The sequence below is a fragment of the Dermacentor albipictus genome, chromosome 2 (assembly GCF_038994185.2).
Source record: "Dermacentor albipictus isolate Rhodes 1998 colony chromosome 2, USDA_Dalb.pri_finalv2, whole genome shotgun sequence".
In the NCBI taxonomy this organism is placed as follows: domain Eukaryota; kingdom Metazoa; phylum Arthropoda; class Arachnida; order Ixodida; family Ixodidae; genus Dermacentor; species Dermacentor albipictus.
Genome location: NC_091822.1, coordinates 197190264 through 197210119, shown reverse-complemented (window position 1 = coordinate 197210119; position 19856 = coordinate 197190264). Strand labels below are relative to the sequence as shown.

Here is a 19856-nt window from a genome sequence, read left to right as displayed (position 1 = left end):
GCACCATATCAGCGGTTATGCAACGATGGACGTTCGAGCTTCTAAAGAAAAAAAAAAGTTGCAGTTTCACCAGAAACGCAAACCATCGATTACGATAGCAAATTAGCAGACATTCATACGAAGTAAGGATAGCACTTGCATTGGCAGTATCAACTTATAAACATTCGCTTGCTAACTAAATTAGCATGCATGGTGTCAGCGCGCACAGCAAACATGAACACATCACACTCTATGAGCGCGGACACTGGCTGTCGAAACACTGGCGTGAGCAATCACGGTAGCAGCAACGAGCGAAGTGACCTTCGTGCTGCGTATCGCTTCAGCGCAAACTCAGCGCCGAGAACACACAGCACGCACAAAGCTATGAGCCGTCGACGCAGCTATAGAGCTTGCCCCAAAAGCAGATCGCTCTCAAGATACGGCCGCGCGACCGCACGCAGCCGCCACATGCACAGTTGCAGCCGCGGAGTAGAACGCCGCCCCCCTCCCTCCTCTCCCTCCGTGCCTTGCAGCGTTAGGTGCCTCACACGCGACGGAAGACAGCGCGCTTCCTACCCGCTGTCTAGTGTTCCTGTAAACGCACTCGCAGGGAGCATATACCGCTTTCCTTCCATTCGCGCGGTCGGGATTCAGCCGCAATCGTCAGTTCCCTCTCACACTTTCACTTGCACATAAAGTGTAGGGCACGCGGCCCGCTGCCCCGAACGAGGTGAAGACAACCGCGGTGTCGATGTCGTACTACGGCGTTGGGCGCGTGAATGGGGGATACACACGAACGCCGGCACTGCGTCCCTACAGCGTCCGCCATTAGCGTGCCCATCGCCGTAGTATAGACGCGCCGCGGATGTCGCCATCCTTTAAAGAGCGGCGGGCGAGGAGGACATCGAGGCACCATAGTTTTATCGGCCGCCTTGGACTTTACAGGAACATCACGGCGACGGTAGAAATGCGCCCAGTGAGTCTACATAATTGCTATCAGCAATAATAAAAGAGTACTAGAGTAACAAAAGCTCCGCGCATTGTATGCATTTCCCCACACTTTAAGCATAAAGTGGATGAGGGAAATAAAAAAATGAAGTTTCGCGGAATAATTGTTACTTCGCGAAAGTATAATATATAGGGATCAACAACGAGTCGTATTCGAGTGCGTGCGGTATCATCGCGGTAAGTAAAGAAGTAACGCGAAGTCAACGACGAGGAATCGAAGCAGCACGGCGAAGATAGTTGCTCGCCCCTCTCCCTCGTGCCCCAGATATAAAGACGCTGGTTTGAAGAAAGCTGACCCCGGGGCTCACCGTGGCCGGCGAAGGTAGTGACGGACTCGCCGCAGAGCTATCGAAGACCGCTGGCACGCCGTCCGGGCATCGACTGCAGCTGGATCCAGCCCGCCGGTAGATGATATCTGTTACGACCGCAATTGACGCGCGACCGCTACAGCCCTTTGTAGCATGTACGGCCGCCTACGCCACCCATCGTTAGTGCGGGGCCCTCCCAAGCTCTCGCAACACAGAAGGCGGGGGGCGGGTTGCGATGCGGCAAGGCAGAACAGAGGGAGCGAAGCAAGACTGCGGCCGCCGCGGACTGAACACGAGGCGCGCGCTCTGTGCACAGCTGTCGCCCGATTCGATGCGTGCGGCGAATGCTCGCCGCACGGAACGCGGCGCTGTCGGGTGGGAGAGCCGAGGGATTGGAAAAAAAAAACGGTTCCACCTCGGACGACGTGGTTTCACTTAGCAATGAACGCCGAGGAGGAGAACGAGCACGGCTCCCAGGCCTCTGACGCAGCCCTGGCTCCTCTGCCCCGCTGCATCGGCTGCCTCCTCAAAATGACTTTTCACCGGCGGCTGTTCGGGGTGCGGCTTTGGCGCGATGCATTCGGATATCGTCCATTGCCTGTTTGTTTTGAACACGTGAAGTTGTTTTTTCTTCGGTTCTTCTTAAACGTACACACGAAAGAGAAACGCTTGCAGTCTTGACTCGAAGATCCGACAGCACGTCGGATAAGTATTCTTCAAATTTCAGGTGAAAATGCGGTAGAAAACAAAAACATCGACAAATATTCAACCCGCACGAATACTTTGTAATGTCAGACATAGCGTGGCGGAGAGCCATGTATATCATGAATACCACATAACGTTAGTCAAAGTGTTAACGAAAAAAGATTGCTGGCTCTCCCGTAATCGAGAGTAGATGTGAGCACGAAATGGCAACCGGCAAAGCAGATTGGTTGCAGATGATACTAACCACAACCTTAAAATGAGTGTGGTGCATGTTCGCAACGGCACGGCCCCACCACACCCACGCCGTACTGTGCACTGGTCCATATGGACGCTGCCTAGTTGAAGGCCGCACGACAGCCAGCGAAAGACGCCAGAGAAACAGAGCGCACTGCTAAGCTAGAAGGACAATGATTTGAATTCTGAGGTTTTACGTGCCGAAAGCACGATTTGATTGAGAACTACGGATTAATTTTGACCACCAGGGAATCTTTAACGTGCCACCAATGCACGGGACACGGGGTTTTTGCATTTCGCCTCCATCGAGATGCGGCCGCCGCGGACGGGATTTGATCCCGCAACCCCGTGCTTAGCAGCGCCACACCATAACCGCCAAGCCACCGCGGCGGATAGGAGCGCCTGAAGGATGCGCCATCTCTCGAGGCGACGCAAAACCCGCGCCGCGGAACTCACGGACCACTGGCGCTCAGCGCTCAGCGCCAAAAGATGACAGTGAAGTGTATGCTGCCCTGTATCTGCCTTTTGGACGTCGCTATTGGAAATGACAAATAAATCTTCAGCATAGTAGAAGTTACAGCTTGAATGAAATTGCGAACAAACATTAGGAAAAACTCGGTACCAACATCTTTCGTAACTTGTTTGCGCAGTAACTGGTGTATGCAATGCGGTCCTGTACAATGGGTTCGGGGCCAAAGACAACATCTTTTAATGTTTGCACTGGTTGCCCGGATGATCTCGTTTCGTTCTCGCATTCTCGTTTGAGTGCACGGATGACAGCTCTGACTTTTGGATCAAGGTCACTTGAAGGTCACCGACAACGGAAGCTAAAAGCATTTCATGCTTAAAAATAATTATTTGAAAAGGACGGCGTAAGCGCTTCCTAGCTAGGCGGTCGCTTTTGACCCCTGGAATTAGAATTATAATCTGTGCTACAGAAATGGCGTAGTGTTTTTAGCTGTATTTTCACAACGGCAGCATATTTTTTTCAACCACACGCGGCATGAAAAACAAAACGTGTACCCCCCCCCCTTCTTTTTAAATATATATCCCTTACGTGCAGCTCTGGAGCATCGCCGAATATTTCTACAAATAATTGTACTATTTTCCTGTAAATATTCTTAGGTTGTGCGTCCAGAGCGAAAAAAAGTTTCGGCTCGACAGTGCGCCTGCAAGAAACCAGCGCGTTTCTGCGAAGAGACAATTCATTTCAGGCAGGCATGATTGCCATCCTGGTTCTCGGTATACCAACTAAGCTGGCGCGCAAATTCAACATAACGCACGTTCCGTACACGTAAACTACAACAGAATTCTGGTCTTTTCAATAAAGTACTGCCACCCGTGTACCCGATTAGTACAAGGCGCGCATCCTGATTTCCTTATGCTCAAAAAGTTGAGTGCGACCACCACGAGTGTGCCGACAAGAAGCAGTTGTAAAAATAGTCGCTGCTTCGCCCGAAAGGCGAAGCATCGGTTGCGATAGCAAATTAGCAGACAGCTATACGAAGTAAGGATAGTAGTTTTATAGGTCGTATAAACTTGGAAACGTTCGCTTACTAAGCGATTTAACAAGCACGGTGTCAGCGCGCACAAGCAAACATGAACACCTAACACTCTATGAGCGCGGACACTCGCTGTCGAAACGATGGCGTAAGCAAGCGCGGCAGCAGCACCGAGCGAAGCGACCTTCGTGTTGTCTATCGCTTCAACTCAAGAGCTGCTAAAACACAGCGCGCACAATGGTACATGAGCCGTCTGCAGATCCATTTCAAGGCCGTGTAGAGTACCGCCATCCTACCTCCCCCGCTTTCCTCCATATATGGCGCGCGAGATTGAGCCGCGATCGTCATTTCTTCTGCCCGGTCGCGAAACACGCATTTGCTGCCGGAGCACAACACCGCTCACCTCCCCCCCCCCAACCCTCCCGCATGGGAGGGAGGGCGAAGTGTGTGTGTCTGTGTCGGGGGGGGGGGGGTGAGGCCTCGAGGGGAGCCAAAGTGCCTCGAGCGGCCACTCGAGCGGCAATTTTGCGTATATTTGCGGGCTTCTTTCACGCTCGGTAAAAAAAAAACGTAGCACGAATTGAGCAACAGAAAGCTGTATCGGTAGTTTTTAATGTTGCTCTCCAATTTTCCCACTGACACTCTTCATCTAATTATAACACTTGAGAAGTTTATTAATGAATTAGGACGAATTATGTAATTACGTAGAATAAAAAAAAATTATCCTGGTATCTCCAAGCCACGACAAACAAGATTACTTTCTGTCCAGCTACATGACATTCGCATAGTTTTAAACTTTGGCTAAATTTAGTTGGGACACCCTCCATATTTTACTCTGATGTGCATTGCCAACTGCATTGGGAGTGTACAATGAAAGAGCATGGCAACACACAACATTTTATGAAAAGAAATATTGCCCGGGATCATCTCAGACCAGGACGAATTTTTCTTCAGCTGCGAAGTTTTCTTTCTGTGAGTTAAAGCCGCATAGTGATGTTGTCAGCTAGGCGCCACTCAAGTACGTAGGCACACCTCCCAGTTCTGCGCGGCTTCATCGTCGCCCACGCCGACGCACGCGAACGAACACTCTGGGGAGCCGGTTGAGGTTCGCCGGCCGTACACTGCTGCCGCTCAGCCATCGTGCTCGGGATGCCTTGAGGCCTGCGCATCTGGACTCCGCTGTATGCGCGCCGTGAGCGCCGGCAATGGACACCGTGGACACGGTCAGCTACAGTGCACCAGAAAAGACGAATTGGCGGAATTCCTCGCGCTGCTTCTTAAACACGGAGTTGCAACAGAGTCACCCAAGGTTGGCTATGGATCACGACAGTCTACGCTGGTTTAAACTTAAATTTTAACACCCACAAACTGAGCCACCTAGTTCTCTACCTTTGTACGTCACTCACGCACTAGCAAACCTAATGTTGCGAAGTACCGTGGGTGGCTGGCTGCCCGATCGGTCCAGTAGGCATGAACGATTAGGTCCTGAGAGCAGCAACAAAGAAAACCAAACCTTTATGGAGCGTCATGAGCGTTGCTCGACATTGCAAACAATTGCATATGCTCCTTTGAGCGAGTGACAGTTTCCCAGTAACTGATTCTGTCCCAATATTCAAGCATATGTCATTTTGTGTGTCTGCACCTGTACCGCTCGCTTTCATTATTAGAGGAAGAGCCGGACTCAGCGCGCTGCTTGACGTGAATGCGACTCGAACATAAAGCGCCGCCGCTTAAGGATTTACACAAGGAGATGATCGAATGCGCCTGATGCGTGTTCGAGAAAAGACACGGTGGCGTGAGCGCGAACAGACGCGGTGAGTTTCAATCTTCCGGCTTGGAAGGAAGCGGGAGGGGAGCCGCCGTCTCTCGTCCGTCTCGCGGCACCGACCGTTCAGCCTTCGAAGGAAAATCGAAACAAAATATTGGAACCATCGTTAGGGCTACAAACCGGAAACGAAAGCTTCAATTGCCTAAACCGTGATACCTACCGCGAAGGCCCCCGTTGAGAAACAAGAGGCCACCTTCGACAGGAAGCGGACCCCTATAGGGGTGAATTTCACCGGTGGAATGCCGAGACTATTATGTTGAGGTCTGCCACCATCCTTCGAGTTTCGCCAGAGTGCAACTGCACAGTGCACAACTCCACAGTGCAACTGCAGTTGATCGATCTGCAGTGTTAGCCGGAGCTAAAAGGCATGCACTAGAGCAGCGCGTCCCTTGGTTTTAGAAGTACCGAAGAGGTTTCTGTGGAAACCTCCGATAAAAAAAAAAATGCGGAAGCGTTACGAACCGGGCCATCAAACATGACTGCTCTCTTCGAAAGCACTTTTGTCTGTGGGCAAGCATTCTGCTTGATGGCTCTCAATAAGAACCTCCTTGACGACGTAACATCACAAGAAGTACCGAGGGAAGCGACAAGTGAGACGACGCCGAGCACATATGTGCGAGCAAAACATGCAACGTTTCTCGCTATATGCGGCCTCTGTGGCTCTCAGAGAAGTTGATTTCGGCCCACGCTGGTTTCGGCTTGTGCAACCCTGAGTCAAGGCTTTCGCATAAGAAAGAAAAGGGCCAGCCAAATGTGTGCCAGAAGAGGCCGTGAGACGGACGTTGTAGGACACGGCCTGTATGCTCAGAAGTGCTTCGGCGGGGACTAGCGTGTTATGGCATGTCCTGCTAAGGTGACACACATGCGGCCCGCGTTCATTTTGCGAGTCAGCACACCCGCGTGTGCCGATCCTGTAGCAGCACATCGATGCGCCGTTGAGTCAGGCCTGCGCGTATATCAAGCTCGGTAACGGACAGACTGACACGCAATTTTGCGCAAGTGTGCCGTTTCTTAATGTGTTCTGCAGCATGGAAGTAAGAAGTGGGCGTACACACTAGAAATAACTACTGCTGTATCGCGAGACATGTGAAGCACCTCGTATACCCTACATGGACCACTGGGTCGGGAATCAAACCCGACCACGTGCTCGTGCAGCAGGCATAACACATTACATCACCATATGTGGAAATCATATCGCGAGAAGCCAACAAACAAAGGCACTAAAGGACACCGCAGGGGAAATTACTAGTACTTATTTATTTTTCATAATAATTCAATCAAAGAAATTATATAAAAAATATGGGGTTTTACGTGCCAAAACCACTTTCTGATTATGAGGCACGCCGTAGTGGAGGACTCCGGAAATTTTGACAACCTGGGGTTCTTTAACGTGCACCTAAATCTAAGTACACGGGTGTTTTCGCATTTCGCCCCCATCGAAATGCGGCCGGCCTGACCGGGATACGATCCCGCGACCTCCTACTCAGCAGCCCAACACCATAGCCACTAAGCAACCACGGCGGGTCTGGAATGATAAATTAATGGCAATGAAAGTGGCTGAAGAAACAACTTGCCGCAGATGGGGAACGATCCCACGTCTCCGCCTTACGCGCGCGATGCTATAACGTAACGTAATGCGAAGGCGTGGAACCGGTCCCCACCTGCGGTAAGTAGATTTTTCATCCACTTTCATTGCCATTTATTTATCATTTCTTTAATTCAATTATTAAGTACAAGTAATTTCCCCTACGGTGTCCTCCGTATCTTTGCTTGTTGGCTTCTCGTGATATGATTAATAAAAATCGGGCCCCTCGGAGGCTAAAGCTATGTTCACACTACGGTCGTAACGCGCGTAACAGCTCTTTCGGCGTATCGAACGTAACGGCTGTAAAAAACGTTACGGCAGTTAATGCTATGTTCAGACTACGTTCGTAATGCTATGTTCAGACTACGTTCGTAAGGCGCCGATTTTTCGTAACATACGTAAGCGGAAGCGCAACAAGCGTATGCGTCTAGTTCAGACTATGAACGTAAAGGTACCAACGTGCGCAATTCTCGCAAAAATCGTGGGTGAGAGTGTTAAAGGGTCGGCAACATTTACGACTGTTATGTTACGACCGTTGCGACACAGCCAATGACCGATAAGCTTTCGGCTTTCAACAACCGGTGACGACACTTCCGTCCTCCCGTCTGCAGACAGCTCCGGGCGCGGGAAGTGCCATTCCGCCGTTCCGTGCGCACGATTGGCTGTGTTCGTGAAAATTTTTGCAGTGCGCCTTGCGAGACTGTTTTCAGTTCATCTAGTTTATCCGCCGAGGAAATCGATGGCCGCAGATGCGTGCTCCCAACTTCGATGAGTGGTCTCATTAGGTTTTCAAGGAAGCGGAACTGCTGGGGTGACATGCGCATGATGTTATGAAACATCGCAGCGTCACCAACTCGGAGCTTGGCGAAAAGGTTGTGAAAATCGCCGTCCACGGCCCTGTCGAGAAATACTTGCCGCACCCAAACCCTTCTGCGTCGCCTTCGTCGTCTTTGGGCGATTGAATACATGACTATAAGTTTGTTTTGAGCGTGAATTTCTTCAATCTCGGCCAGCGCTCGCATGTTGGCAGGAGCCATATTGGACCGCTGGTGACGTCGATTCTGCAGCTCCAAATTTCATTGGCGTGTTGTAAAAGCCGTAATTTAAGCAGCAGTAAATGTGAACAAAGGTGCCGGCTTAACTGCCGTAACGTTTTTTACAGCCGTTACGTTCGATGCGCCAAAAGAGCTGTTACGCGCGTTACGACCGTAGTGTGAACATAGCATAAGGCGCCGATTTTTCGTAACATACGTAAGCGGAAGCGCAACAAGCGTATGCGTCTAGTTCAGACTGCGAACGTAAAGGTACCAACGTGCGCAATTCTCGCAAAAATCGTGGGTGAGAGTGTTGAAGGGTCGGCAACATTTACGACTGATATGGACCGTTGCGACACAGCCAATGACCGATAAGCTTTCGGCTTTCAACAACCGGTGACGACACTTCCGTCCTCCCGTCTGCAGACAGCTCCGGGCGCGGGAAGTGCCATTCCGCCATTCCGTGCGCACGATTGGCTGTGTTCGTGAACATTTTTGCAGTGCGCCTTGCGAGACTGTTTTCAGTTCATCTGGTTTATCCGCCGAGGAAATCGATGGCCGCAGATGCGTGCTCCGAACTTCGATGAGTGGTCTCATTAGGTTTTCAAGGAAGCGGAACTGCTGGGGCGACATGCGCATGATGTTGTGAAACATCGCAGCGTCACCAACTCGGAGCTTGGCGAAAAGGTTGTGAAAATCGCCGTCCGCGGCCCTGTCGAGAAATACTTGCCGCACCCAAACCCTTCTGCGTCGCCTTCGTCGTCTTTGGGCGATTGAATACATGGCTATAAGTTTGTTTTGAGCGTGAATTTCTTCGATCTCGGCCAGCGCTCGCATGTTGGCAGGAGCCATATTGGACCGCTGGTGACGTCCATTCTTCAGCTCCAAATTTGATTGGCCTGTTGTAAAAGCCGTAATTTAAGCAGCAGTAAATGTGAACAAAGGTGCCGGCTTAACTGCCGTAACGTTTTTTACAGCCGTTACGTTCGATACGCCAAAAGAGCTGTTACGCGCGTTACGACCGTAGTGTGAACATAGCATAAGCCGGCACCTCTGTTCACATTTACTGCTGCGTAAATTACGGCTATTACAACAGGCCAATCAAATTCGGAGCTGCAGAATCGACGTCACCAGCGGTCCAATATTGCTCCTGTCAACATGCGAGCGCTGGCCGAGATCGAAGAAATTCACGCTCAAAACAAATCGTCATGTAATCAATCGCACAAAGACGACGAAGGCGACGCAGAAGGGTTTGGGAGCGGCAAGTATTTCTCGACTTGTCCGTGGACGGCGATTTTCACAACCTTTTCGCCAAGCTCCGAGTTGGTGACGCTGTGATGTTTCATAACTTCATGCGCATGTCGCCCCAGCAGTTCCGCTTCCTAGAAAACCTAGTGAGACCACTCATCGAAGTTCGGAGCACGCATCTGCGGCCATCGATTTCCTCGGTGGATAAACCAGATGAACTGAAAACAGTCTCGCAAGGCGCACTGCACAAAATTTCACGAACACGGCCAACTTAATCGTGCGCACGGAATGGCGGAATGGCACTTCCCGCGCACGGAGCTGTCTGCAGACGGGAGGACGGAAGTGTTGTCACCGGTTGTTGAAAACCGAAAGCTTATCGGTCATTGGCTGTGTAGCAACGGTCGTAATATCACAGTCGTAAATGTTGCCGACCCTTTAACACTCTCACCCACGATTTTAGCGTGAATTGCGCACGTTGGTACTTTTACGTTCGCAGTCTGAACTAGACGCATACGCTTGTTGCGCTTCCGCTTACGCATGTTACGAAAATTCGGCGCCTTACGAACGTAGTCTGAACATAGCATAACCTGCTTTCTTCTCTTCCATGGGTCAAAATATTTACGCACGCTACGCATTCTCGTGACGTAACACTGAGCATTCCGTGCTTGCACGTATAGCAAACGGCTCGGACGACTTTTAATTCCTACACTGCGAGCATATACAGATTCTAATGCGAGCCCGTTGTTTCTACTTAGCCGGGCACGGTGCGCTCAGAGCCACATGTGCTGCGGGCCAACTCACGCAGCGAAAGAAACGGCACAAAAACAAGGGCTTCCTGCGCGTGCGGGCGCCGTGATAAAAGGGCGGCGGCCGCGCGCATCTTTCCGCGCCAGCCACAGGCAGGCAGCTCAGCCTCCTTTTAACGCAAACGGTCGTTTTTATGTCGGCCGCATCGAACAACCAGCGGTGGCCGCGCGTGACGCCAGCCCAGCTGCGCTCCCGTCCCGAGTTCGATAGGCGTTCAATCTGCTCCGCGAAAAGGCGGCCGTTCCAAAGTGCCGGCTCACGCGTGTCTCTCCACTTTGCTTACTCCCGGTTTCGCGTAAGCTTTTCACGAGGCTGACTTCCGCGTGCCTGTACTGAGCGACTGGTGTTCCCGGAAGGCCCGATGTATCTTCCACTTTTACCACGTTCAATAACTTTCAGTGCCGAAACAGGACACAAGACAGGCAGCACCGGCGCTTCGTACGAGTCGTGTCTTTGCCTGCATGTGTTCAATAAAAACTCATACAAGATTAACCGGTTCTCCCGCATCACGAGCACGATCCTTCAGCAATTTAACGAGAGGGTACACTCGGCGAAAACTGGCAACAGGAAACATGGCACGGCCTGTAGTGTTAATCCTATCCGTTAGTTGACGCGAGCATCGAAAAACAAAAAGAATGTGAAATGAATTTACAGACAACGTTCTATTTATTTTTTTATTATTTCCCGCTAAAGCTAAATAGTTTTGCGTATAGGTGAACTTGTACTTTGCGACTTGTTTTTCTTGCGTTACCCAGCAACAAGCTAACGTGCCGGCACGCCAGGCGCGACCGATGCATGCGTCATGCGCCAGACAGGCCACCGAAGCGAGCAAGGCTGGTTGCGAATGTGAAGTTCGCCTGTTCGGCGAACCGTCTCTTTTGTGTGTGTGTGTAAGCTGGGAATTACCACTTAAACAAGCCCCGTTAAAAGCTGGGAACGGGAATTGCTTTGTCTGTCCTTCCCGTTACGTTCGCGAAGACGGTAGACGTCGTCTTCCTCAAGCTAACCTCGTTATCGTGTCGTCTTCACGCCCACTGCTCTCTCTCTCTCTCAGCTTCATCATTACCACTGGGTGAAGAAAAAGATCCCTCAAACACACATATGATGTAGGTGCAATCGCAGTTGTCAAAGGGCGCAGTATCGATTAAGAAAGAAAGAAGGGGGAGGGAAGTACTGTTGCTCGAAAAAAGTACAAGAAAAATGACCACAGAAGGTTGCCTTTCTATATGTAAAATACTGAGTGCAGAGACTTGACGTCTCTGAGAAGCTGATTTGGTCATATAAAGAAGAAAACAGCAAAAGTCACTAGAACTTCGATATCTGATCAATGTATAGGTGCTGTTACGATCGGCCTGCAGGGGTGCTAACCTGCAGAACCTTTCCCGGCCAGCTGCATTAGTTTCGATCGATCTGCGGTGGTGGCGATCTTCGGATAACTGGCGACGCCAGCAACGTTAACCGACCATGCGCCTCCTTTGTCGAGTCGGTGGCGCCTGCAAGTCAAGCCACGTTTGGCGGACCATGTATTGTTACCTGGTTCGCTGTCGCCTTCATGGTCTATTTGCAGCAAGAGAGCTTCTCGGAAAAGGGCGTGATGCGGTGCGGTTTTCCTCGGGCCCTAGGATTCATCCCAGTCTGCTGACACTCGTGGCGGCTACTTGAGAAGTCAGCGCTGGAATTAAGAGGCGCCGGCTGGGGTCAAGCGTGACAACCTGGCTACGAGGACCCACTTAACTCGGTGGGTGCTGGGAATCCGAAGTGTGTATATGATGTTGAATTCCAATGGCGGAGTCAGAAGAAGTTTTTCTGCTCGTTTCGGAGCAAGTTCGTTCCAATGATAGAGCGAGGGCGGGAGTAAGGTGTTCCAATGAGAGAGTCGGAGTGGATTCAGAGCGGGAGTCACTCCGTGGAGCAGAAAAAGAAGCTCCGCCAAAATCAGCGGAGTGGACCAGAACTCTGCGTGACGTATTTCCTTTCCTACGTTTGTCTGCTGGGAGGCGACACCGGCCACGACTCGCGAGGAAGCAAAATTGGCTGCACGTTTGGCGAGATATCCATTCCGCACTTAAAAAAAAAAAAAGAACAGGTGAACGGCGCTGAAGAGATAAGTGACCGGTGCGGCGGTGCTGGCAGCAAACAGCGGAAGGAAATGATAACACGCAAGGTATCCTGGGTAACTCGGCGATAGAAGTTCCGCTTCCGCCTTGTTCCGGCGGCGTAGGTTGTGTTCCACTCGCGGATTTGGAAGCGTTGCTCTCGCTCGGGGAGTCCGTCGGCCACTCCGACTCCGCCATCGGAATTCAACATGAGTGTGTGAGCCCTCGCTCAAAGGCGGGTCGACTACGCCTCCAACGACTGGGGACGGTCCGATTGGACGAAGGTTGGACAGCAGTTTTCCCTCACCTAGGGATCTAGGGAGGACAGAGTGTTTTTAAGCAACTGTGTGCTCGACAAGCGGGGTGCTTGGTGCTTGAAGCTAGTGTGCTGTGTGCTCCGTCTTGCATGCTCCATTTGGGAGTCATGCTAGACTGTTGACATGTATCTCATCTTTTAATGTAAATATTGTAGATAAACCCTGTACTCCTAGTTCTTGATGAGAGCAAGTTCCTTCCTACAACCACGTCCCAAGCGTGGGTGAGTTGGACGAGGCATGGGCCAGTTACCACATAGTTCATGCCCTACTACAACCCTTACAACTGGATGCCAGCGATGGGTAGTTCCTCCCTTCAACTACGTCTAAACCGCACAACTGGTCACCAGCGGTGGGATCATCCCTCCAAATCTTACAGTGCAGTGTTACGATCACTCGGCCACCCACACTCCCTCCCCCTTCGAGGTCAGCATCCATCGTGCCTGTCTACCATCGTGCTTCACACCCTAAGCACGTTGAACCAGGAACAATCTCGGGTCATTTGGGTATTCATGGCCGAGATTGTTCCTGCAAGCCCATGTTCGAAAGCACTTACGTTCTGTATAAGGCTCATAGCAGGATGACGAGGGAGATTGTAGAGTCCTACGAGATAGCGAAACTAGAGCAAAAGTGCGTAAGCAAGCCTTCAGTGTCACTATCGGAACAGGAGATACGATTCCTTGGCTTGTCTTTGTGACGGTTATAGTACATGTTATTTCTTTTTTTTCCTTGCCTTGCACACGTGTCCGGTTCAACGAAATGTACCACTCAATGTTCTTTTTTGCTGTTACGTTTGTTTCCGCTCGCACGGTATATATTTATCGATGCGTGCGAAAATAAAATCTATAGTTGAAAGTGAAGCGCTGTGTCTGTGTATCTGTTTCTTTCTTCGTCCTCGTCCAGTCGCACTTATACACTCTACCGTGGAAGATCTTGGGACCATGGCCTCGCATATCGCAGCTACAAAAGGCCACAAAAAAGCGCTACTGCGATATTTGAAAGCTACTGGATTGAGTCAGCGTCTGTGATCCGGACTGAGTGACCGAACGATATCCCCAGTAGACTTTCTCTTCCTTTAATCTTTCCGTCCCCTTTCCCTTTCCCCAGTGTAGGGTAGCCAACCGGGCTCAGTCCTGGTTAACTTCCCTACCCTTCTTTTATCATTTGCTTTCTCTCTATATATATCTGGAGCCTGAGCAACAAAAGCTTTTCGTCCGTAGGAATGTTTTCGGACTGGTCGGCCGCCTTCGCTAATATGTTCCCTGCCGCTAAGGGTGGACACTTTTTCTTCTTGCGTACTTAACTAGCATAATAACTTTTTATGACTATGGCCCAAATCCTTTTCGCACTAGTAGAAGACGGCGCGCTATCCAGTTTCGTGTTCGCGCAGCGCTTCCATTTATTACGCATGTCGCCAGGCATAACTCCCGGAGTGTTGCACAGATGCGATGCACTCAACAGCGGATCCTGCGCCTTGCTTGTTTTCATAATACCGAGACATGCATCGAACAGGTGGGGCAGGATGTCTGCTCATGGTTCGTCGACGACAGTTCCAGCTTTTCAATAGAAATTTTAACATTTCCTCGTTGCAATGTCGTTACAAGCGGGAATTACACAGCTGGCTGGAAGAACGCCTTTGCCGAAGCGCGTCACACAAACTGATCAGGCTGCAACGTCGCGTGCACGCGACGCGTTCAGGGACGGAGGCGGAAACCGGCGCCACCTGTCACGCTGTTCGGCGCCGGCTGGCAACAGAGGCACTTCCGCGACCCCTCTGTCAATGCAAACTGTCAGGTGCAAGGAAGGAAGCGTCGCGACAAATAATAAATCCACGTCGGCCACGAATGCTGCTTACACGTACCCTCATCGTAAACTCTGAAAACAGAGCCGATACGGGCGCAACTCTTTAACGAATGGAAGGCAATACATGAGAGTGTTGTGAGCGGATTAGAGACTATGAGTGATAACTGCTACGAAACGCCAGAAGCAAGGCGGGCCATAGCGATTACTCTCTGCGGCGCTCAGTGGCCGACGCTAGGGGCCTTAACTCCGAGGACCACTTGGATATGCTTGCCCTTCAAAGTGGTATACTAAGGTGCTGAAGCTTGCCGTTCATTTCAGCACTGCCACATAACGACATCTTCTCATCGCGGCTTATACATGCCGGGTTTGGTGCAGAACGAGTTCCCAGCTTTCCTTGCATACGCGGTAGAAGCAATGCAGGTCTCGCACAGCATATCAGCAGAGGTGGCTGAACAGACTTGAAGAAGCTCACGAAGCGTATCGAACGGCCTATATATGGGCGGCTCGGCGCTGATTGTAAATGCACTGGTGTACAGTGCGTGTCAGGGGGAACGAAGAGGAAATTGTTCGTGTGCATGAAGCACTGCACCAAACTATGTCAAGTATGGGCACTGATTCTCGTTATCTGAATGCAACCATGCGAACACCTTGTCATTCTTCATCGGCCAACATTCAGCCGGCGTTCCGTGTATTTTCTTAAATTGCGCTTCCTTTTCCTTCTCTGGAATAAAGATTAGGTTGTACCTAGCCTCTTCGCCTGATAACCCGGATCGCTCAGACAGGATGGAAATGATATACAGTGCAAGATTTTCTACATTATTTGACATGACTTCGTTGAGAAAGCAAATTGCAGCTTATTCTGCTATTTAGCTGTGCTACGTGCTTGCCGTGCAACATGTGTTCAGAGCAGTAGGTGGTTTTGCGTCGACTATAGTTCATTCTGTTAAATAATTTCAACTGCATAAATATGTCTCCACACATCTTATTATGCGTGTCGCTATACCTGAATAACTTTTGGTGAGTGACAACCACGAGGGGCGACCATTTTATATATCTTAAAAAGTTGTTTTTGTGCGTAATGTTCTGGAAACAAGGTAGACATCAGGACGTAAGTAAGCCCAATCAACGCCACACAGCACATTTCGAATGACAACATTAGGTTTTAAAGAGGAACCAGATATAATAGTTCGAAGCCATAAGGACGAATATGTACACTGTACCCATCATTCCTTTGCGACCCACAACGTTGTTGTATCGGGGGGGGGGGGGGGGGGGGGGCGTGGTTGCCAGACTTCGCCTTAGCGTGTATTGTAAAGCTTTACACACATCGCGACGTGGCAGTGGCTATGGCGTTCTGCTGCTAAACACGAGGACGCAGGTTCGACTGCCGGCCGCTATGGTTGCGTTACGACCCCGTCGAAATGCGAAACGCTCTTGTACGTGTATGTAGGTGAACCCAAGTAAGTGCTAAGAATTAATCGTGTGCCTTCTGCTACGGTGGTGATGATGACGATGATCTTGGTACCGTGCTCTTCAGAGGCGCGTCTGCTGGTACGGTGTTTGGAAGCCGCCGTCTTAGGGTTGGGGAGATGGACTACAATGTGGGCGGTCCACTCCTGAGCCTGATAATAAAAAGTGCAGGTGATTCAGTGCACTCATATCGCAGCAACCACGTACGCAGCAGGCCACACCAGCCTTGGCATAGACGTTCGCTGTACTTCAAGTTTTCGTTGCGTGACTACGTCTCGATTTGCCCTTTCACGCGGCTGTACAGTGCCAGGTTCGTCGCTCCTGCCGTCTTGCATTTTACCGTCTAAAGCTTGCTTAGCTCACCGGTTCCCTTGCGCTATTACCGTCAGTTGGTACAGTGGCTAATCGTAGCGTTTCGAGAGACTTTTCTCGTGGAGCGACCACTTGGGTAGGCGTCCGAGGGTCATGTACACCTCCCGGAGCCAGCAGCCCTCGTGCATGCGGCTCAGACGTCATTCATTGGTAAGCTTCGCTACTACCTCCAATACGTCAGTAAGCATCGTTGCTAGTCAGCGCTTGTGTCTGTCGTCTTTTTTTATCTCGTTCAAAAGCGCCGTTTTTTCGCATCAGCTTCGTCAAGTGCATGACTTGCCGTGGACTCCCAAAGGTGACCTACCCGTCTCCCATTGTGGTGGACATGCCTTCCCCTCAACAGAGTTTCAGTGCAGCATTTGCTGGTTGGCGTCGATCCCAGTCAGAAGTGCTATGTGATCTGCATGGACAAGTGCTGGCAGACATTAATTGTACAACCCTCCACTCTGCACTTTTGCTCTGGGAACGTTCAATCCTATCAATAAACCCTGACCTGCCTATCACAGCAGAGCCCATCTTCAATGGTCGCCGGCCTATGCGGGCCCCTTTGCACGACACTTTCGTCTATTGGTCCAGTGAGGCGAGTGTTAGTAGTGTGGGCTCACGATGTTGTTTCAAACTCAGGTCGCTGTAAAGTAGTGATAGTGAAAAAAATCAGAGAGTGATATGGATGTCTCTATAGGACGTCGCCTTTAGGTACGAAATGCCCGATAACTTATGTGAGAGCTATGTGGGCCGCGACGTTGGCGGTCGTTCTATCTAAGGTTTAAAACGAAGTAAATGGCATGTTTGCTCCAGCCCTCGGCATATAAAACATCAACAATAACGTTAACTCGACATTAAGGGGGGCCGGAGTGCATTTGCGATCATAATGAATGAAGAGAGTGCGCTCGGCAACATTATTATGCATTAATTTATACGAGATCCTTCCTAAGATGATTTGCAGCCACTTCGAGGGTCCCGATATTTCACGGTGTTTCTCGGGGCTTCGTAGTAGTGCTGTGCTCTATTGAACGATCGTAGCTCCAAGCTAGAGTATTTGCCACCGACATATCGGGTTACTGTTCCCTTCATTAACATCTGCTTCTTCGCTTGAACTTTCTTTCTCTCTCTCTCTCTCTCTCTCTCTCTATATATATATATATATATATATATATATATATATATATATATATATATATATATATATATATATATATATACACACCATTCAGTCCGTCCGTCCGTCCGTCTATCTGTCTGTCTGTCTGTCTGTCTGTCTGTCGGTCTGTCTGTCTGTCTGTCTGTCTGTCTGTCTGTCTGTCTGTCTGTCTGTCTGTCTGTCTGTCTGTCTGTCTGTCTGTCTGTCTGTCTGTCTGTCTGTCTGTCTGTCTGTCTGTCTGTCTGTCTGTCTGTGTCAGAATGTGTCGAGAAACTTAAACTGACGAATGCTTTCTTTTCATACACGTGCAGTTTGTTTTGGGGAGACAGCTTTACCTTCCTCCGGAGTTGTCTTGTTGAATTCTAGTAGAAAGATATATATCGTGTGATCGTGGACAAAGTGCGCTGTCGCGAGCGTATGATCGGCACCGACCCATTAGCAGCTTCAACGACCATTACTGCTGTTACACAGTGTTACTTATTTATTTATTTACTTAGTTATTTATTTTTATTTATTTATTTGTACCTCAAATACCCCATTTGTGGTTTTACATGAGGGGTGGGCATATTTAGATCATATTTTCAATGAAAGCCTTGAACGATGAACGACTGGAGTGGTGCAGCGCTCGAGCAGGTAGATGATTCCAGTCTTTCGCTGTTTGAACGAAGAAAGAGTTAAGATGAGCGGTGGTGCGAGCTGGAGGGGGATAAACAGCCCTTGAATGGCTATGACGGAATGAAGTGCGATGCGCAGGCGTAATGGATGTCGGTCTGGTGACGCAGCGAGTGATAAAATTTGTAAAAGAGGCACAGTCTTGCTGTTTTGCGGCGGTGCTCGAGGGTTGGAAGGTTCAGAGATGACTTAAGTTTAGTAACGCTAGTGTGGTAAGAGTAGTCAGAATCAATGAACCTTGCTGCACCATTCTGTATGGATTCCAGTGCTATTGCCAGGTTAGATTGGTGTGGGTCCCACACTGAGCATGCGTATTCCAGTTTGGGTCGAACGTGTGTTAAATATGCGAGTAGTTTTACTGACGGAGGAACAAGAGGTAGATTACGGCGCAGGTAGCATAGTTCAAGATTGGCATCATTGCTAATGCTGCAAATGTGTGAGGACCAACCGAGGTTATTGGACAAGTTAATACCTAAGTACTTATAAGAAGGCACAGCACTTATTTCCGAACCGGCGATAACGTAATTAGCTGAAATAAATGATTGGCGACGGTGGAAAGTAAGTAGCGACATTTTTTTGACGTTGAGGGACATTAGCCAATTATTACACTAAGTTTCAATGACGTTAAGGTCGGACTGGAGGGCACGAGAATGAGCGTCGTTAGTAATATGACGATAGATTACACAATCATCAGCAAATAAACGAATTTCGGAAGAATAATCTATCGGTAAGTCGTTAATGTATATTAAGAAGAGTAGTGGCCCCAGAACTCTGCTTTGTGGCACGCCGGAGTTAACGGGTGATAAATTAGACGAGCATTGGTTAGCGTGGATAGCAATTATAGCATTGGATAGCGTGGATAGCATTGAATAGTAATTTATTGTGAATATTTTCAGGGCCGGAAGACACTACAGAAAGGAGTGGTATAGACACAAACGTGTGCAGTGAAAGAGCAAAAACAGCAAAAAAAAAAAAACAACGTTACAAGGCATTTTGATAGGCGATCTTGAATCGTTCTGTATGTGCAATGGCAGCAATGGAGGAGGGAACGTGGTTCCATTCGGTGGTTGTTCTTGGGACGAAAGAATCATGATATATGTTAGTGCGACACGACGGCAAGCTTACATTGAAAAGGTGATCGGTTCTAGCTAGCTGAAACGTAGCAAGGTGGTGGAAAAAGAGCGACTCACAGTACTTGATCGTAGTGGTACGAAAAAGAGCCAGGTGAGAGCACTTGCGGCGGAAGGTCCAGCAAGTTCTCTTCGTGGACCTGACACTAGAATGACGGGAGACAGGATGACACGCGCGGCACGATTCTGAACCGCTTCGAGGACAAGGAGGAGAGATGTTTGACTGGGGTCCCACATGGCGCATGCGTAGCTCTAATCTTGAGCGGACGAGTGTTCTGCAAAGCATCAACTTAACTGGGGATGGCGCAGTGGAAAAATTTCGACGCAAATAGCCAAGCATGCGGTTCGCGCTGCCAGTCACATATTCAATATGAATGTCGATCCCAGGGCAGATTAGACGTGGTGTGAATGCCGAGATATAGAAAACAGTCAGCGGAGGGTAAAGCAACAGTATTAAGGAAGTAAGTAGGCATACTTTGAGTAGAATGTCTAGAGATACGCGTGCTTTTACATTTACTTGGGTTAAATGCCATAAGCCAATTATTGCACCAATCAAAAACACTGTCGAGTTCACATTGAAGTTTAAGGAAATCTGTATTGTTGGCAATATTTTGATAGAT

At 49.7% G+C, this 19856-nt stretch overlaps 1 protein-coding gene across 9 annotated transcripts in view; it reads right to left on the bottom strand.

Annotated features, from left to right (window-relative positions):
- LOC135898571 (solute carrier family 35 member G1-like) overlaps positions 1-19856 on the bottom strand; it is a 92312-nt gene that overhangs the window by 47623 nt on the left and 24833 nt on the right. For 3 of the 9 annotated variants that reach the window (XM_065427609.1, XM_065427607.1, XM_065427614.1), the window contains exon 1: positions 1296-1666. The exons of 4 other annotated variants lie outside the window; for them this stretch is intronic. The gene's annotated coding sequence lies outside the window, so the exon portion shown is untranslated. Of the gene's footprint in view, positions 1-1295; positions 1667-19296; positions 19434-19856 lie in introns of those variants that run through there. 2 more of the 9 variants (XM_065427615.1, XM_065427612.1) reach the window with 2 other exon arrangements.